Source organism: Protopterus annectens, chromosome 11.part0, assembly GCF_019279795.1.
Source record: "Protopterus annectens isolate FY-2018-M chromosome 11.part0, PAN1.0, whole genome shotgun sequence".
NCBI lineage: Eukaryota > Metazoa > Chordata > Ceratodontiformes > Protopteridae > Protopterus > Protopterus annectens.
In genome coordinates, this window is record NC_056745.1 from 499,592,630 (window position 1) to 499,614,322 (window position 21,693).

General features: G+C 41.0%; 1 protein-coding gene across 2 annotated transcripts in view; it reads right to left on the bottom strand.

The window, feature by feature from the left end:
- CNOT2 (CCR4-NOT transcription complex subunit 2) overlaps positions 1 to 21,693 on the bottom strand; it is a 2,080,381-nt gene that overhangs the window by 990,889 nt on the left and 1,067,799 nt on the right. The gene's annotated exons all lie outside the window — the stretch shown is intronic.

The following is a 21,693-nucleotide window of genomic DNA, read 5'->3' on the forward strand; positions in this document are numbered from 1 at the left end:
CTTTTTTAGAAGACTTTGGTTCTGGATTCGGAATGAAAATCTCAGGAGTCGGCTGACCGGCACTTGCGAACTGCTTCTGCTTCGGGCACCGCGCGGCAAGAAAGACTGAAGAAAATGGCGTCGGCTGCATCTTATATATCCCTGTCGCACTGACGTCAGTGAGGAGGCAACAGCAACCGACGCCGGACCAAGACTTTGGAACTTTGGCCGACTGCGGGAACGCCTGACGGCAGGATAACCCAAGTGTAATGACTGCAGCAGTGTAACACGATGAACATGTACAGTTGTGTACACTTACCATAAATGTAGATGTTCGCGTGTATTCACCGTTGCAGTCATTACATTTGGGTTATCTGCTTGCAGGTAGCCCTCAGTCGGCCTGATTAACAAAATCTTGCGTCCTGCGTCAGTTGCGGTCTCTTCTTCCGTGACGTCAACATGCAGCAGACGTCATTACATCAGTTTTTCTTGCCCCAGATGTTAGGTGCCCCCCTAGTGGAAAGCAATTAAATCTATAAATATACAAGGTTATACCTCAAACAAAAAAGCAAATACATCAAAAAGCTTTTAAGCATTGAAAAGGAGAGAAGAGGTAAAGCCAAACAAAGTCAGTGGGCTGGAAGGAGGGTAACCAGGACTGCAACCGTGAATACACACGAACATCTACATTTATAGTAAGTGTACACAACTGTACTATGTTCTTCGTGTTTCACTGTTGCAGTCATTACATTTGGGTAGATTCCCAAAGCTAAGGATGGGAGGAGGAATTTACATAGCATTAGGACCAGCTATAAGGCCCTGTAAAAGTGCAGTGGCAAAGTCAGCTCTGGATTTAGAGAACATTGCAAATGGTAATGCTTGGTGAAAGTATGTACAGAACTCCAGGTAGCAGCTTCTAGGATGTCCCAGGTAGGTACGTCTCTGAGAAAGGCTGTAGAGGTATATGCAGCCCTGGTTGAGTGGGATCTGATCCCCTGTGCAATAGGTTTTCCATGGTGCTTATAGCAGAAGTGAATGCAATGGCCTATCCATTTGGAGATGGTTCACTTTGAAACAGCCTTCCCCTCTGCCCCTGCAGCAAATGCCACCAGCAGTTGGTCAGACTTCCTTTGAGGTTTAGACCTGTCCAAGTAGAATCTAAGTTGTCTTTGCATATCTAAGGAGTGCAGTATCAGTTTCCCTTTGTTCTGTGGATTAGGAAAGAAGGCAGGCAAATGAATGGACTGATTAAAGACCACACTGGATACCACCTTTGACATGAAAGAGGGATTGGTCCTAAGGGACACCCTGTCCGCATGAAAGATGATGAAAGGATCCACTGCCATAAGGGTCTGTAATTCAGATACCCTTCTTGCTGAAGTAATGGCTAAAAGGGAAGCTGTTTTCCAAGAAAGGAATTTTAAATCTGCAGTAGCAGCTGGCTCAAAAGGAGGAAGGGTGAGTTTCTCCAATACAAAGTTAAGGTCCCAGGCTGGAGTTGGAGCTCTCCCGGGTGGTCTTAAATTTTTTGGCCCCTCTGAGGAACTGCTTGAGCAGTGGAAGAGAGAAGAGGGGAGGTTCTGTGTTATAATGAGCTGAAACGGCTGAGGAGTGAATTTTTAATGAGGAAAAAGGCAGGCCCTTGTGAAGCATCTCAGTTAAGTATCGTAAAATCTGAGGTAAATTGGGCACTGCTGTGCTCATCCCTTGAGACTGGTTCCAGGCACAGAATATTTTCCATTTTCAGCATAAGATTTTCTAGTACTAAGCCTCCTTGCCTCTTAAATGACATCCATCACTGGTTTACTGAGGAACAGTAAAGGTGAGCTTAGGTAATTAGCCTGGCTGCTAGGTTTAGTGTTTGAAGCTGAGGGTGCAGAATCTGGTTCTCCTGCTGAGACAGCAGGGTAGGAGACTGAGGCAGGTGCCATGGGGCCAACAGTGACACACTGCGCAGGAGGGGGTACCAGTGTTGGCGTGGCCAGGCTGGTGCAATCAAAATCATCCTTGGTTTGTCTTGTTTGATCTTTAGTAGTACTTTGGAGAGCAGAGGCAGAGGAGGAAAGGCATAAACTGATAGGTTTTTCCAGCTGAAGGACAGAGCATCCACTTTCCAAGCTTGTCTGTGGGGAGTCCTTGCACAAAACTTTTTCCAATTGACAGTTCTGGGGGGAGGCAAACAGGTCTATATCTGAGCTCCCCCATTTGCTTGTCAACATGTTGAAAATCCTTGGTTCCAGTTTCCACTTGTGTGGGGGTCCATGAGGGTTCTGCTTATTCCATCTGCCAGTGTATTTAGTTTTCCTGGCAGGAATTGAGCTTGTAGATGTACTTGGCAGCTCAAGGCTGTGTTCCACAATGCTAGGGCTAGTCTGCAGAAGGGGCAAGAATGTGTACCCCCTGCCTGTTTATGTACCACAAAACAGTGGTGTTGTCCGTCTTTACCATTAATTGTTCTGGAAGAATGTGGTCCTTGAAGACTGTCAGAGCATTCTGTACAGCTAACCTTTCTTTTTGATTGATGTGAAGGTGCATTTGAATTAGGTTCCATTTGCCCTGAATGCACTTCCCTGCCAGGTGCACCCCCCCCCCATGCATAGTCTGATGCGTATGTTGTTAGGGTTTGGGTGGCAGGGGGTAGTGTGAATGGTAGTCCCTTGTTTTGGTGGCAGGCCTCTGCCCACCAGAGGAACTCTAAGCACAGACAATGAATGATAGGAATCACTGTTTTTAGATCCTGAGAATGTTGACACCATAGGCTTTTTAGATACCATTGTAGTTTCCTCGTATGCAGTCTTGCATATGGAATTATAAGAATGCAGGAGGCCATGAACCCCAAGGCTTGTAGTATTTGCCATGCAGATAGCAGGGTTTTAGTGACCACTTGTTTGAAGAAGGTTGTCAAGTGAATTTGTTTCTCTGGCGTGAAGAAAGCCATCTGGGAAGCTGTATTCAAGCTTGCTCCCAGGAATACAATTTGTTGACAGGGTACCAGGTGTGATTTATTTTCGTTTATGGTGTACCCCAGACAAGTTAGCACCCTCTATACAAAAGCCAGATGATTCAAAAGTATGTCCTGGTTTTCTGCCTGAATTAGACAATCATCCAGGTACTGGAATATTTGAATATTTCTTTGCCTGCAAAATGCAATGACTGGAGCTAGGCACGCAGCAGATAAGCCAAAGGGGAGTGCAGAGAACTAATAGTGCGTGTAGCCTGCTTTGAAGCGTAGGTATTTTCTGCAAGATTCCCTGACTGGGATGTGCAGGTATGCTTCCTTTAAATTTAGTGTTGCCAGCCAGGCATATTTGCTTAGCATAGGAAACAACTGGTGAAGAGTCAGCATCTTGAATTTGGGAATCACCAAAAAGGTGTTTACAGTAGGCAGGTCCAGGATAGGACGCCATGAATTGTCTTTTCTGGGTACCAGGAAAAATCTCCTGTAGAAACCTTGTCCCTTTTTCCCTTCTGGTACCAGTTGAATAGCCCCTATGCTTAAGAGAGAGTACTTGCTTTTGGGCCTCTGACCATTGCTTTGGAGGTAGATCCGGCCAACCGCTTGGAGTTGGTGACGTGTTGAAGTGAAATCTGTATCCTTGGGGCACTATAAATAAAACCCATTTGTCCTGGGTAATGAGTCCCCAGTTCTTTGCATGAAGTGCAATCTTTCTCCACAAAGGGGCTGTCAGTTGAGAAGTGCTTGGAATTTTTAAAAAGAAGTCATTGAGACAGTTTATCATAGGGGGGAGTTTTATTACTCCCAAATTTGGAAGTGGAGGCCCCCCCACTGCTTAGTTCTGTGCGTCCCCTGGGACTGAAGCCTGGGTGCTCTGCTGAAGCTGGGCTTGGACTTAGAAGGTCTGGAAGAGGCAGGAAAGGACCAATTCTTAGAAGGCCAATGCCTACTAAATCTTGGAGGTTGTACTTGTAAAAAGTCTTTAAAAGCTTGCATAGATTTAACATTTTCCTCTATCTTTTTAAGAACTTCTTCTGCCTTGTTGCCAAACAGGTGGCCCTGACTTAAGGGAGCATCCAGTAATTTCACTTTAACATGATCTGGCAAGGATTGCTCCTTAAGCCAAGCATGCCTTCTAAGTACAGACCCAGATACCGCAGTCCTGCAATTTAGTGAATCAAAGCCACACTGCAATGTATGTTTACCAACTTGTTCAGCAGAATGCATAAAATCCTGTAAATCCTTATTTTCAGCATAATCAGGAGTCAACATCATTTTCTGTTTAAGCAATCCAATAATATGCAGCTGATACTTTAACATAGACGTGTCCAACCTGCGGCCCGCGGGCTGCATGCGGCCCTCAGAGCTCTTCCATGCGGCCCTCAACCTCTAACTGCAACATCAATGTACGCATGCCCCAAAACACTTTTTTTGTTTTGTGTTTTTCGCTCCCGTGACCTGTAACGCTAATGTCCGTGTGCGCATGGCCAAAGCACCCTTCTAGTTTTGTTTTTGAGCCAAAAAAGGGTCAGTGTGTTTATGCCATTATTTTGCGCCGATCAGTGTGTGTGTGTTCTCGCTGAAGAGGGACTCATGTATGGGTTTGCCGCTGTTGCCTTTGAAAGGGACAGCAATTACCTATGTTAATAGGTAAGTACGGAGTGACTGAGTGCATGCATGAAAGCAGAATTGTGTGCGTGAAAGTAGAAGAAGAATGTGTGTGTGTATGTGTGTACCTGTGTGCATGAGAGAGAGAGACGCATGCACAAAGAGGCTAACAATGATTAGTCTACCTACTGAACACAAACAAGTTAGCTCACAAATATATCATACATTAAGAGTACACTTTCATTAAATTGCGGCTTTCCTGACAGGGAGAGTGTTGTATTGAACATGAACTCATACCTCTTAACTGTATGGATTTTCAAAGAATGTCTGGATTTTTGCCTCATCTTCCAATTTGTGTCTTTTGCTTAGGAAATAAAAGTAGTCATCCAAGGTAATGCAGTTCCAGGTAGTAAAAATGAGACAGAAGCCTAGGGTTAATGGGTCAGTAGTGGACTGAATACGTGGGACTGTAGCATACAAAGTTGTATTGTTTTTTCAGACAAACAAAAAAGCACCTAGTACTGTTTTTTCATTGGTGGGTTCTAAGCAGTGGTAGATTGGACAACAGTAAGCATAGCTTTGGCGGATCATCAATACTGGTAATTCAAGTGGGCACAATGTCATTTTTTAAATGTTGGGGATTTTAGTGTGTATGTGTGTGCTTATGTGTTGGGAGTGCTGCAACAGTAGATGATTATTAAAGACAGAGACTTATGGACTGTGGAGAATATGTTTCTTTGTTTCAAAACCTAATACTTGGGTACGCATGCCAGAAGGAGATTTTTTTAAGACATAGCTTCTTGCCATTTACATTGGATGGATATTTACATTTAATGGACAATGTATTAGCGTGGGCCTGTGGGGTTCCGAAGGATGCCAAATGTACCACTGCCAATGTCTTGTAAAGTGACCTGGAAATGGATATTGGGATGTTACTGAAAAAATATAGTAAGTGGGCTTAGAAATATAGTTTAATTAAACAAAGTGTACTTTCAATTTACAGGCCATAATTTAATTTATTTTAGGTAGTCCAGATACTGGTAGATTGTATTCCATTAGACTTAATTAGGGAGAGCTGTCATTCTGGGGAAACAAGCAGCCCTAGTTTCAGTGAAAGCTCTGTGGTTGCTTGCAGGCAGGAAGTTGCAGGATGTTGATGCAATGTGTTTTGTTTATTATTTTTAATGCATTGGTAATTTCAAAGCATGGTTTTCTTTGATGCAAAAGAAGGTAGGACTGAATGAGCCATATAATGTTTAACTGATAATAATGGGATAGAAAGATTATAAGTGATGTATAATGTTTGCAGCTACAGTTGTTTCAATGGTGTCTGTGATGCATAACTATTTTTGGGCCTGTGTCCTCCTTTTATGTTTCGCTTTGTCCAGATTTCTTGCTCTAAGGTTGAGAGGTATTTTTCCATACTAAATCAGAAGTTGTATTTACCTTGGAAGACTTTTCGGCATAATTATGAAAAACAGAGCCTTTTTAATATCTCTGCTTATTTCCAATATAGACTGCCATGTAACCTTGCAAATAACCTTCTTATTAAGCTACTTTACTTCTTTTGGAATTGACAGGTATGATTCATCTGTTCGGACATAAGTATAGAGTGCTAATGTGACTTTGATTTCTTGCAGCAGTCTGTGGTTTACATAATCGCATTAACTTTTCTGTGTTTCTGGGTGTGTAATCAATTTAACAGTTTTAAAGATGTTTTCCAAAAATAAATAAATATGTAATAAATAAATAATCCTCTCTACACTTTGAGCTATTGACAAAGTCTGGGAATTTGTTTTTTTCAAAAGCGAAGGTCAGCATTACGGCTCAGTAAACTGTCAGTCTGTGAGTAACTTCTGCACAAATTAAAATGTCTGAATGTCAAATGGCTTTAGATTGGAGGGAAGTTTATTTTTATTTATTTTATTTTACATTTGTTTACCAGAAAAATCCGACTGGACACAGGTCCATTTGCAGCGGAGGCCCGGGGAGAAAAGCTCCAAAAATAACACAAAACAATATAATACAATACATGAGAGAGAGAGACAGCAAATTATGGATGTAGTACTCATACAATATGGCAGAGATTACATCTCGTAACAGTGAGAATCATTGAGGTACAGAATAAACTTAAAAACATTTTTTTTACAGTTATAATTACAGCAAGGCAAATATCAATGAGTAAAGTTTTTAGGAGAAAGCTGTTTGTACAGAGCTGAAGCTCTGAAACAATCTTTTGGTATGGATTAACCTGGGGATTGACACAAGTTATATGTTTACACCAGCATGTAGCATTATAGTTTATGGTTTTCTTATTGATTTACTTTTTGCCGAGCAGTTGTTTGTTGATCTATTGATGGTCCTTTTGGTGGTGGGAAATTACATGGATAAATCCATCTCTATTATGATTTTTTTTTTCAGATATTTTGACTTCCAGACAATTTCATTCAGTGAGTGGGTGTCATGTGATTACTGAGGTTGCCTATTTTACAAGTAGGGGCTTTTGTGTGTGTGTGTGTGTGTGTGTGTGTGTAAGAGAGAGATTTAATATGTATACTGAATATAATTTTGCAAATGGAATTCTTAGTTAAACATGCCCCTCTTCTTGGGCAACTAGACTTGAGTAACCAATATTAGATCTTAGGCATCCAGCTGGGAAAGGTTAGTATGTGGATTTTCCATCTGGTTTGATGAAGGCTATGCTACTTACCCAAGGACTGCATTTATGGCTATCCATCCAGCCATTGTGTTGCTGAACTACATTGTTTGATAATGAGAGCAGCTTTTTACAGAAGTTGAAGGTTTTTGTGTCAAGAACCTGTCCATAAAAAGTGGCTTGTTTATGTTGCAGTGAAGGCTGTGGTCTTTGTAGTGAGTGTTTTGAGTATAACCAGTATTTCTTAAGGTAGAGGAAGTCTCTTAAGGCAGGATCTTTCTTAGCCTGGAAAGCAAGCCAATGATGACATTTATAGGGGGCCAGTGAGAGACAGAGGAAAGCAAGAAGCTTTTTAGTCTGTTTGGATAACTAAGTGAACTTAGTCCTTTGACCTTTTTTGTCAGAAATGGTTGTAGTCTTTCTTTTGGCAGGGAGTTTTGCTGAGGCATATGCCAAAAGGGGCATTGCACTCAATAATGGCTCTTGTAAATGAAGAATACAGGGATGTTATGCCCTCCTTGTCCCTAGATGAGATACCCTTACTAATGAAGTGGGCCATGTAAAAAGCTTTCCTTACAACGGAGACAACGTGGTGCTCAAAAGTCAGGTTTCTATCAACCTGGGTGCCCAAGTACCATACAACTTATTGCATGCTTACAACATTGTTATTAATGTGATAATTTGTGGGGACATCACTCTCCTCAAAGGGGATGATGATGCATTTTTTGGCATTTAGCTTGAGGCCATATTTCTGGCACCAGTTATTTGTTTGGGTGAGACCCTCTTGTAGCTTATTCAGAATTGTTTTATTAAGTCAGTAATGTGAATTCTTTACTTTATTGCAAATTTGTTGGGTTATTTTTGTGGATTATAGTATTGTAGGACTGCTGATGTTGACATTTTACATAGTTGGACCGCTGGAATGGTTTTCCCAGTGAGAAATGCTAGTGCTGTAGTGAATATCTGTTTATTTGTAAAAATAAATAAATATATATATATATATATATATATATATATATATATATGTATATATATATATATATTAACTAAGATGCTAGAGTTAACTGTTAGATTAGAGAATTAGAATTAGAATGAGAATTAGAATTTTAAGGCAAATATTAGGCATTTATTACATTTATTCATTGTTCAAATGCACCTACAGTACAGCCAGGAGGTCGACTGGGGTCTTCCGGAGCAACGAAAGCGTTAACTATATGATATATTTTATATGTGGCCCCAAGACCATTTCTGTTCACTCAATGCGGCCCCAGCAAGCCAAAAGGTTGGACACCCCTGAGTGTAGCCAATGAAAGTGAAATTCAATTAAAACAAACATTTAAACAATGTTCTAACTCGTAAACTGACAACAAAATGCAACAATATAAAGAGAAATGTGTTCAAAACATTTAAAAACATTAGTACAATTAATATCATATAAAATGTATATAAATATGTTAATAAAAACATTAAAAGTATCCCTATACTAATAGTTAAAAGTAGAATCTAACAAATTCAGTAACAATATCCCAAAATAAGCTAATGGTTCCCTCTAGTGGCAAATTAAAAAAAATAAATAAATATTATATAATGAAACTGACTTTGTATTTAAATTGTCAAAAAATGTGTACTATGCATCCAAAATGATCCATTAAATATAAAATGTAAAATATGAGAATAAACATGAATGAGACACCTTGTTATCTGATGAGGTTGATGACGAAAACGGTATTTACACTGTGAACGTTAATCTAGCTCTTGTGGACGTCTCGTGCTTGTGTTTGTTGGACTTTGATTATTAAAGCTGCGTTTGCCACCTTGCCACTTGTGAGTCAAAGGTGCTTTGTTTTATGTTTACTAGTTTGTTTTGGCACCATCCGTTTACAAGTTGTGGTTCTGGTTTTTTTGGATGGATTCGCATGTGGCTATGGCTTCTGACAGCATTAATTAAGGTTCTGAGCTTGGAGAGCTTTGCAAGCTTACTGGGCAGTTGACGCAGCTAGTGGGATTATTGACACCTATCAGCTAATCGATGGCTATGCTGCTATCATCACTACCAGTACCAGGAAATCAAGAAGCAAGTAGGCGGGCTGCTCCAAGTGAGGGAATGGCTGCCAGCAATAACGAGTGCCACGAGAGAGACGAGCATGAGGATGTTGGACATGATGCTGTCACTAATGAGAGTTTGGAAGGTTTTCCACATATTACTTTGAATTTAGACAATGTAAGGTTTCCTTCTAGGGAACCAAGAGACAATTTGGACAATATCGGCTCGCAGAAGGGACCGGACACTAATGCTTGTGTTACAGGTACTCAGAGACATCTCAGAGACATTTTAAATGTTAAATTTGATTTTAAAAGAAAGCTTTCACTTGCTGGTAATAACAGGACCTATATTAATTTACTCAATGATTTAGATTTTTGTTTATACAAGTACAAAATGTTAGATATGGACAATTCATATCTTAAGCACTGTCTACAACTGAACATTGTACCTAAAGGACTAAGAGTCTGTACATTTCCTAACAATGTAATGGAAGACAGTGAATTTTATCATGATTTATTGACTGCTTTTGACAAGTGTGGCTTTGACATTATGAAAGCAATAATTAAAAATAATGAAGTTGAAATGGAAAAATTACACATTAACATAGAGCGCATCAACAAATGTATTACTAGTGACCTGTTATTCACAGCTGAAGAAGAAAAAATTTAATATTATACATTGCTTAAGAATTTAGAATTGAAATGTGTGGAAATACAAAACAGGAAGATAGGTAATATTGAGAAGGACATAAAAGAATATAAGACTATGACACATTACCCTAAACCGAAGTTCAGGGGAAGGAGTCAGTGAATATCAGGGCAAAGACCATTTTGAAATTAGAGAAAATAACAATATTTTTTATGAAAACAGTCTTGATGTTTCAGAATTCCCTCTATTAAGAAGGTCTGAAAGGTTACTGTCTAAACAACCTGTTGACTATAATTCAAAAAACTACAAGGGCAGGCAGGGGCGAATCCCAGTGGGGAATCAACCAGCTTGAAAACGGTAGATACTATTTCAACTGACTGTTTTAAATGGACTTATAAAGGTTTTAACATTTTTAATTATTCTAGTATCCCTATAACTACTACTAAACTACTACTACTTGTGGCTTGTTTTCCAAAGGGTTTGGTTTTATTACAACACAAAGAACAAACATTTTTAAGTTACTGGTGGATTTTAAATTATTTATTAGGAAAAAGAACTTGGAGTTGTTTTTTAACAGTAAGAAAATTAGTTTTAAAGAAAACTGTTTGAAACGTAGTAGCACGTTTAACCCACCTTTGCACCCACAACTAAGAAATTTTGAAATAATTGTGGAAAGTAAATTAAGGACTTCACTGAGACAATATTATGTACAATCTAATTTAACTTTACCAGAACAGAAAATGCTTACTGAAATTAGCAATAATAGGGGTTTAAGGTGTATGAAACCTGACAAGGGTGGGGGACTCGTGCTAATGGACTACATTATGTATGAAGGAAAAATGATGGAAATTTTAAACAATTCTGACAAATATATGAGAATATCAAGAAATGAAATTAACATAGCATATAACAAGATACGAGTTTTATTAAATGATTTACTACTAGAAGGGTTAATAGACATGGATACATATAAATATTTACATGTTGAGAAACCCAAAGTGCCCTCTATCTTCGGTATTCCAAAGGTGCACAAGGACATGAATGATCCACCTTTAAGAGCTATAGTTTCGGCTGAGGGTTCAGTTACTACACCTCTTGCTAAATACGTAGACTTGAAAATAAAGGAACTAGTCCTTAACAAATAACAATATATTAAAAGATCCGTGGGACCTTTTGAGAAATTTAAACCATTCTTTATTTAATGAGGGGGTAGCTTTTGGAACCTTAGATGTAGTGGATCTATTCACCGGTATTCCGCATGATATTGGTCTTGAATGGTTTGAGGAAATGCTTGTTTTACACAAAGGGTTAACCCACAACGGATTTAGAACAGTTTTGGTCCTGATGGAAGTAGTACTTAAAAATAATTTTATTTTTTTGAAGGTGAATACTTCAGACTCGAGGTGTGGCTATGGGGGCACATTGTGCTCCCACCTATGCTAATATTATTATGGCCTACTGGGAAAATAATTACATTCTAAATTCTCCACATAAAAGTTTTTGGAGCTTTTATGGTAGATTTCTGGATGATTTATGTTTTTTATGGGAAGGACAAAGAGACACTTTTGAGTCCTTTGTAAAATATATTAATGAAACAACCATTTTTTTTTACGCTTCACACATAAATTTGACTGTCAGGAGTTAAATTACTTGGACGTAAACATAAGAAAGAACAAGGATGGTTTCACTTCTAGGATTTATAGAAAAGATACATTTTCTAATTCCTACTTACACTATTCAAGCTCGCACCCATTTAATCAGAAGAAAGGTGTAGTGAAAGGGCAATTAGTGCGTTTAAGTAGAATGACTTCTGACCAAGAGATTTTTAATAGTGAGTGTGAGGTATTGAAAGGACTATTTCTGAACAGAGGTTACCCAAGTGACCTGTTTGACCAGATACGGAAAGAAGTAACAGAAGGAAGAAAAAGTAAATTTGCTCCTATTTTGGGGAAACCACAGGGTTACAATGACAAAGTATCCAAGGAAAATACAAATGAGAATTACAGTTCAGGGATTATAACTACCTACGATGGCCAGTCAAGTCTAGTTAGGAGAATTATAGACAAAGAGTGGAAACATTTTGCCAAATTATCAGATTTAAAATATATTTTTGACAATGATCTCAAATATATTTACCGTAAAAGAAATACTATTAAGAATTTATTAGAAAAAGGTTCAGGCAAACATCTTTTTGAAAATGGCTCAAAAAAGAAAAAAGGCTTATATAAATGTGGTAGCTGTAATTTTTTTTCTTACCTGGCGACAGGGGAATTTTTCTACTTAAAAACTAGAAAAAGGAAATTAGTTTTGAACACATATGCTAATTGTAACACAAAGGGTATTATTTACTTAGCTGTTTGTAAAGAATGTGGATCTTTTTATGTAGGCAAAAGTGAAAGGAAATTAAAGCAAAGGATATATGAACATCTGTATGACATTAGGACCAAAAATGAAACCAATGCATTATACAAACATAGTGTGTTATGTAGTAAAGCTGAATTCCAGTTTACCATTTTAGAAGTAGTAGTGGTTGACCCAAGGGATGGCATGTGGGAAACTTTAGTAGAATATAGAGAATTATACTGGCAACTGGTTTTGGAAGCTACTAAGACTCCAGGTCTTAAAGATATGATTTCCTTGTTGCCAGTACTTAAATTAAGATCTGATAAACTTTGAGATCTTAATTTTAATGTTTATTCTCATATTTTATATTTTATATTTAATGGATCATTTTGGAGGCAAAGTACACATTTTTTGACAATTTAAATACAAAATCAATTTCATTATATAATATTTATTTGTTTTTAGAATTTGCCACTAGAGGGAGCCATTAGCTTATTTTGGGATATTTTTACTGAATTTGTTAGAGTCTAGTTTTAACTATTAGTATAGGGATACTTTCAATGTTTTTATTAACATATTTATATACATTTTATATGATATTAATTGTACTAATGTTTTTAAATGTTTTGAACACATTTCACTTTATATTGTTGCATTTTGTTGTCAGTTTACGAGTTAGAACATTGTTTAAATGTTTATGTTTTAACTGAATTTCAATTTCACTGGCTACACTTTAATTAATGGATGTATAAAAAGGGGATGAATGAGACACCTTGTTATCTGATGAAGTTGATGACGGAAACAGGATTTACACTGTGAACATTAATCTAGCTCTTGTGGACGTCTAGTACTTAGCTTTTAGTTTAAGACTTCGGGTCTGAAACTCGAAAGCGAAAATTTCAGGAGTTGGCCGACCGACACTTGCGAACTGCTTCTGCTTCAGGCACCATACGGCAAGAAAGACTGATGCAAAGACGTCAGCTGCATGTTTTATAGCCCTGACGTCACGGAAGAAGAGACAGCAATCGATGCAGAACCCAAGACTTTGTTAATCAGGCTGACTGAGGGCTACCTGCAAGCAGATAACCCAAATGTAATGACTGCAACAGTGAAACACGAAGAACATCTGTACTATGTTCTTCGTGTTTCACTGTTGCAGTTCTCACATATGGGTTGATTCCCAAAGCCCAGTAAAAAGACAAAGGGAGGAGTAAGAATTATAGATTAAGGGTTGGTAAGGAGGCCCTGCAAAACTGCAGAGGCAAAACCAGCCCTGGATTTAGAAAACAAAGGTAGATTGTAATGCTTTGTTAAAGTATGGACAGAAGACCAAGTAGCTGCTTCTAGAATGTCCTTAGTAGGCACACCTCTCAGTAAGGCTGCAGAGGTAGAGGCTGCTCTAGTAGAATGGGTCCTAATACCCTGAGGGGGAACCTTCCCATGCTGCAGTTAACAAAAGTGAATACAATGAGCAATCCATTTGGAGATGGTTTGTTTGAAATAGCTTTACCCTGAGCCCCAAGAGCAAAACTAACCAGTAACTGTTCAGATTTTCGAAAGGATTTAGTCCTGTCTAAGTAAAATCTCAGCTGTCTATGCACATCAAGAGAGTGCAGAATCCTTTCCCCTTTATTTTGGGGATTGTTGAAAAATGTAGGCAGGTGAATAGACTGGTTAAGGGTTAAATTGGAAACCACCTTAGGCATAAAGGAGGGATTGAGTTCTCAGAGAAACCCGATCTGAGTGAAAAATAATGAACGGTTCTACTGCCATTAAGGCTTGCAGCTCAGTCACCCTTCTAGCTGAAGTAATAGCTAAAAGGAAAGCAGTCTTCCAGGATAGAAACTTCAAATCTGCAGAGGCAGTTGGTTCAAAGGGAGGCAGAGTAAGTTTTTCAGGACAAAATTAAGATCCCAAGCAGGAGTACGAGCTCTTCTGGGAAGTCTAAGATTACTAGCTCCCCTCAGGAACTGCTTCATCAAGGGGTGAGAAAAAAATGGGTTGCTCAAAAGAACAATGAGCCGAAATTGCTGAAGCGTAAATTTTGATTGAAAAAAAGGAAAGTCCACCATTAAGCAATCCTGCTAGGTAGTCAAGAATGGGTGAAAGAGAAGGATGAGAAGGGTCTTCTCCTTTAGCTAGCATCCAAGAGCAAAATCTCTTCCATTTATCTGCATAGGATTTTCTTGTGTTAGGCCTCCTGGCCTTATGAAGAACTTCAACCACCTGCTGGGAAAGATTTAAAGTACTACCCAGGCAGTTAAATGCAGAGTTTGAAGATGAGGATGAAGGAACTTTCCCCCTCCCTGAACCAACAGATCTGGTACCAGGGGAAGATGCCAAGGCTGAGTCTGGGAAAGGCTGGGAAGGAGGGAATACCCTGCTGCCTGGGCCAATCTGGAGCTATCAGAATAGCCTTTGGTTTTTCGTCCCTTATCTTTAACAGCACTCTGGGAAGGAGAGGCAGAGGAGGGAATGCATAAACTGAGAGATGTGTCCATGGGAAGGACAACGCATCCACCCTCCAAGCTTTGCTGTGAAACTCCCTGGTGCAGAAGGTTGGAAGGAGATGATTGGTGTGAGAGGAGAAAAGATCCACTTGTGGGATGCCCCAATGATGAGTGATGCGATGGAAAATGCCCATGTTCAGTTGCTACTCGTGAGGATCCAGAACATGTCAGCTCAAATGATCCGCCAAGGAGTTTGGCCTCCCTGGAAGATACTGGGCTATTAGATGCAAGCCCATGGATGCTGCTATGGACCATAGTCTCATGCTTTGTCTGCACAAGGGGTAAGAGTGAGTACCCCCTTGCTTGTTGATGTACCACATGACTGTGGTATTGTCTGTCCTGATCAGCAGAGTCCCAGGGTAGAACAGGTCCTGAAAGCCAGCAAGGCCTGCTGCACTGCCATCAATTCTTTTAAGTTTATGTGGAGATGAATCTGCTGTGTGCTCCAAGTCCCCTGTATGCCCCTGCCCCCAGATGAGCCCCCCCATGCAACATCTGGTGTGTCTGTGGTGAGAGTCTGGCTGGCAGGAGGTGGGGGAAAGGCAGACCCTTGTTCTGAGAACAGGCTGTCGCCCACCAGAGGAACTCCATTTGTAAACAGGGAATCAGGGGAAGAATCAAGTCTTATTTCTGTGTGTGTTGACACCAAAGATTCTTGAGGTACCATTGAAGTTTTCTCATATGCAGCCTTGCATATGGGATCATCAAAATACATGAAGCCATGAACCCCAGTGCTTGCAGGAATTGCCTTGCAGAGAGCTGGGTCATGCTTGCCAAGTTCATGAAGTAAGCAAAAAGATCTTGCTTCTGTTGAGGGAGGAATACCATCTGGGTCGCTGTATTCAGACTCACTCCCAGGAAAACAATCTCCCTTAAAGGAACCAACTTTGACTTCTTTTCATTGAGTGTGTAACCCAAAGAGGTGAGAATGTTCTTCACGAAATCTAAATCCTTTTCTAGTTCTGGGGAGTTTGCTTGAATGAGACAGTCGTCCACGTAAGGATATATTTGAATGTTTGCCTGCCTGCAAAAAGCAATGGCTGGAGCCAGGCACTTGGTAAAAACTCTGGGAGCAGTAGATAAGCCAAAGGGCAATGCAGAGAATTGAAAGTGTTGCTCCCCAGCCCTGAAGTGAAGGAACTGCCTGCAACTTTCCCTTATTGGGATGTGCAGATAAGCCTCCTTAGATTCAAAGTTAACAGTCATGAATCCTTGCCCAGCATTGGTAGCAATTGTTGAAGGGTGAGCATCTTGAATTTGGGAATCACCAGAAAAGTACTTAGAATGGATAGATCCAGAATAGGGCACCAGGTACCCCCTTTCTTGGATACCAGAAAAAGCCTTGAATAAAAACCTAGGCCTGCCTGATTTGCAGGAACTGGCTCTATAGCCCCCATAGTCAGTAGAGAAGAAATTTGAGTTTCTACCTCTGCCCTGAGAGTTCTGGGAAGGTCTGTAAAACAGGGAAGGCGTGAAAGTAAAACTTGTAACCTTGGTGTACTGTATTGAGAACGCATTTGTCATCTGTGAGACCATACTTCTGCGAACCTGGCTCACCTTCCCCCCAAAGGAAACCCAGGGTCCGCAGAGGTAGGCACAAAAAGGCCAGAGTCATTGAGAATGTTTGCTTTGGGAAGCTGGCTTAGAACTCCCCAATTTAGCAGAAGAAAAATGTCATTGTTTAGCCCTTTGAGGGCAGAAGCCTGCCCTCTGGAAGATCTGAAACCCCTAGGCCTAGAGCGACCCTGTTTGCCAGGATCAGGGAAAGACCAATTCTTGGAAGGATAATGCCTACTAAACAGAGAAGGCTGATCTTGAAGGAAATCTTTTACAGCTTGCATAGATTTTGCCTTATCCTCCAACTTCTTTAGTACATCCTCAGCCTTATTACCAAAAAGATAATCCTTGTGCAAAGGAACATCCAGCAATTTACATTTAACAGGTTTAGAAAGAGGCTGCTCCCTGAGCCAAGCATGCCTTCTAATTCCAGAAAGTAAAGTTGTGTACACTTACCATAAATGTAGATGTTCGAGTGTATTCACTGTTGCAGTCATTACATTTGAGTAATCTGCTGGCAGGTTGCTCTCAGTCGGCCTGATTAACAAAGTCTTGGGTCCTGCGTCGGTTGCTGTCCCTTCTCCCATGACGTCAGGTTGTCAGGGGTATAAAACATGCAGCTGACGCCATTACATCAGTTTTTTCTTGCCCCAGATGTCAAGTACCCCCCAAATGGGGAGCAAAATAAAATTAAAAACAAAAAAATATACCTCCAACCAAAAGCAAATACACCAAAAAGGCTTTTAAGCATAGTAAATGGGAATCAGGGGCCATACTGGATTCCGAAAACACATCAACAATGTCTAGTACAGGAGGTATAGCCAAAGGCCTATGCTGAGGAAGAAGGAAATCCCTAAGCCTCTTTTTGGATTCAGAAAATTCCTGACTTTCCCAGTGGAAATGGTCCCTTAAGGTATGTAAAGTTTCCCCAAAACAAAAGTCCTCGGGGGGAAGCAGAGGGAATAGAATCCTCTGCATCAGAATCCTCATAAGTAGGTATGGACAAATACAGGTCATTAGAAGAGTCAAAAGAAACAGAATCCTGATCAAAAGATTCATAGTCAAGCTCAGCCCTAGGCCTCTTAGAAGGGGGGGGGGGGGTTGACTACCCCTGATTAGAGTAATTAGATCTTCAGACATTTTGATAATTTGTTTTTTAGGCATAGAGGCCAGAACATGTGGCCTGGGCGTCGTTTGTTTAGACATAGATCGAGATTGAGGCCTTAGCATTGAAGGAAGAGTAGGTTTAATATGCAAGTTTGTAGGCCTGAATACACCCTCAGAAGCAGATGCCTGCACAGCAGCTCCGGACCCATCCAAGGTAGAGACATCAGCGGGTTCCATAGGTGAAGCATCTCGCTGCATACCGGACTCCGAATGGGTCTCAGTAGAGGCCTGAGAATCAGAAGTAGTGGGTATCAGGGGCTGCAAAAGCGCTTCACTGAGTACTGGCGAACTGGCGACTGGCTTAGGAGAAGTGTTGTTGGCAGTTTTGGACCTCGACAGTCTGACTCTGTCTTTTTCTTTGTGTTTTTTCAGAATTTTGGAAGTCGGATGGCTAACCGATGTCATTTTTGGATAATTAAACTGAGAACCGAAATATTTAGAGGCAAAAATATACTGACGACGGATAGTGCGCTGATTAAATAAAGCACAAAACCAACAGCAAGGTACGTCGTGGTCAGGGCCTAGGCAAGGAATATAGTACAAATGAAAATCTTTATGAGGTATTTGCTTCCCACAAGTAATGCAATTATTAACTTTTACTGACATAGGTAAGGAGGTTTTCCCAACGGGGTACTTAGCTTTAAGTTGAAGACTTCGGTTCTGAAAACGGAAATTTCAGGAGTCTGCCAACCGGCACTTGCGAACTGCTTCTGCTTCGGGCACCGCATGGATAGAAAGACTGATGTAATGGAGTCGGCTGCATGTTTTATACCCCTGATGTCATGGAAGAAGGGACAGCAACTGACGCAGGACCCAAAACTTTGTTAATCAGGCCGACTGAGGGTAACCTGCCAGCAGATTACCCAAATGTAATGACTGCAACAGTGAAACACGAAGAACATCCAGTGGTTGCTGCTCTGCAGGAAGCCTCCAAAGTGTCAAAACCACAATGAAGTGAATGCTTATTAACTAAAGTGGCAGAATTCAGTAAGTCTTTGTAAATCTTTCATCTCTGTCATGGAAGGAATATCTCCAAGTTTAGCCTTAATAGCCTCCAAAGTAAGCTGCTGATACTTAAGCATGTGAAAAAGACAATTCATGCTTCTAATGGCAAGAGTTGCAGAGGTATAGACTTTTTTACCCCACCTGTCCAAGGCCCTAGATTCCTTACCAGAAGGCACATGTTTTTTTAGCAATAGTAGCCTTAACACCCTTGGGGCCTTGAGAAATAATTTCTGGATCAGCAGTAGGGTTTTTAAAAAGGAACTGATGAGATTCAGGAACCTTGTAATACCTATCTGGTTTTCTAGGGGCAGGAGGGACAGAATTAGGAGTTAAAGAATTTTCCATGAAAACGTCATCCACAACTTCCAAAACTGGAGGTATAGCCAAAGGCTTATGCTGTGGCAAATCTAAAAATTCCCCGATTCTTTTCTTAGACTGTGGAAAATCTTGACATTCCCATTTAAAATGCTCCCTAAGAGTATTCAAAGTATCCCCAAAGGAAAAATCTTCTGGAGGAGAGGCAGAAGGAAAAGAGTCCTCAGCATCAGAATCCTCAAAGTCAGAAAAAAGTTGAGAATTTCCTTCTTCACCAGCAGACATCCTGGAAATCTCAGAATCTGAGACAGACAAAACATCAGTAGATAATTCCCTAGCCCTCTTTGAAGGGGGGGGGGGGGTGAGAATCCCTAATTTGGGGAAAGAAGATCACCAGCCATTTTACCAACTGGGACTGAGGTACAGGAGGGTAGGCCGAAGCCTGCTTGTGATTAGGTTTGCGGCTGGAAGGTTTACTAGCATTCCGGAGGGACTCGAGAAGCCTAGCAACTGCAGAAGTCTGAATTAAGGTAGTCAGTCTGGTTCTGGTCTCATGCCAAAAAGAAGAGGTGTCAGGAGCCGGTGCCTGCAAAGTGGCTCCGGACCCATCTGAGGTGGCGACAGGCAGAGGGTCTGAAGGCGAAATAGCAGTCTGTGGCATGGAGGACTCCGTAAAGGTCTCGGTAGAGGCTTGCGGCTGAAAATTTGCGGACTGCAGGGGCTGTGAAAGCATCTCACTGACTACTGCTGTGCTGATGACCAACTTCACCGGTGCGTCGTCAGTAGATTTAAACCTAGGCCTGTCGTGGTCCTTGCCTTTGCGGTTCCTAGGTATATCCAAGTTCCTAGGTATATCCAAAGTCGGGAGACCAGAAGACGGAATATCGACGAACTTAGGCCAGACTCCGAAATGCTTATGCAAAATCTTAGCTCTACAGTGTATGGTACGTGGGTTAAAGGAAGCAAAGAGATTGCAGTTAGGGACGTCGTGCTCAAGGCCCAAACAAGTTATACAATAGGAATGGAAAAGTTATTAACTTTATCTGACATTCGTTAAAGCAAGAAAAGAGGATCCCCAATGGGGTACTTATCTGAAGGCGTCTTCAACTTGGTAGTCGGAAAGCTAAATGAAGGTAAACAGCCGACCGGCAGTAGTGCGAATTGAATCTGCTTCGGGCTCCACGGCAAGAAAGACTGAAGAATGGGGTTGGCTGCCTTCCTTTATACCTGACGTACTGACATCAGTTTTACAACCAGCGGCAGTCGACATCATATACCAAGGACTCTGGTATTCGGGCTGACTGAGGGCAAAAGTAGAGTTGTGTACACTTACCATAAATGTAGATGTTCGAGTGTATTCACTGTTGCAGTCATTACATTTGGGTAATCTGCTGGCAGGTTGCCCTCAGTCGGCATGAATTCCAAAGTCTTGGGTCCTGCGTCGGTTACTGTCTCCTCTTCCATGACGTCAGGTCATCAGGGGTATAAAACAAGCAACCAACGCCATTTTCTTTAGCTTTTCTTGCACCAGATGTTGGGTGCCCCCCAAATGGGTAGCAAAAATATATATATATAAACTATATTGTTGTGTCTTTCAGCTTTTCCTGGTTAGGGGTCGCCACAGCTGAACTCCGGTCAGCTAATGATTGGTAGTTGATTTTTACGTGCCGAGTTACCAGCCCTGACACACAACCTTCAACGAAGGCACGCCCATTCACGCATGTCACCATGCAGAAGACGCTCTAACTGAGAATCGAACCGGACAGCGTCTTTACTGTGAGGCGACAACGCTACCGGAGCACCACCACCACAGGCATGCAATAACACAAAAGTACTGTTGTGTACACTTACCATAAATGTAGATGTTCGAGTGTATTCATTGTTGCAGTCATTACATTTGGGTAATCTGCTGGCAGGTTGCCCTCAGTCGGCCTGAATTCCAAAGTCTTGGATCCTGCTTCGGTTGCTGTCTCCTCTTCCATGAAGTCAGGTCGTCAGGGGTAAAAAACATGCAGCCGACGCCATTTTCTTTAGTTTTTCTTGCCCCAGATGTCAGGTGCCCCCAAAAAGATTTCATCTACAAGCAAATACACCACATAGGTTGTATAAGATAGAGAAGGAAAGATAAACTCCAGAATGAAAGGGGATGGCGGGAGGGTAACCTGGACTGCAACAGTGAATACACTTGAACATCTACATTTATGGTAAGTGTACACAACTGTACTATGTTCTTCGTGTTTCACTGTTGCAGTCATTATATTTGGGTAGAATCCCAAAGCTATGGTTGGGAGGCTTGAGCTACACAGCATTAGGTGCGGCTATAAGGCCCTGCAGAACTGCAGTGGCAAAGCCTGCCCTGGACTTAGAGTAGAGAGGCAAATGATGATGCTTTGTAAAGGTGTGAACAGAACTCCAAGTAACAGCCTCTAGAATGACTTTGGTTGGTACTCCTCTGAGAAAGGCTGCTGAAGTAGCTGCAACTCTGGTGGAATGAGACCTAATGCCCTTGGGCACAGGCTTACTATGGTGTAAGTAGCAGAAAGGGATGCAGTGGCTTATCCACGTTGAAACTGTCTGCTTTGAAATAGCCTTGCCTTCTGATCCTGCAGCATATCTCACTAGTAATTGCTCAGTTTACCTTAGACCTTTAGCCCTGCTCAAGTGGAATCTTAGCTGTCTGTGTATGTCCAAGGAATGCAGAATTCTCTCCCCCTTGTTCTGCAGACTTGGATACAAGGTTGGCAGACGAATTGTTTGGTTAATAGCCACACTGGGAAACCACCATAGTCATAAATGTAGGATTTGTCCTCAGAGACACCCTGTCTGGGTAAAATATGTTAAAAGACTCTACAGCCATGAGAGCCTGTAGCTCTGAAACTCTTCTTGCTGAAGTAATTGCTAGTAG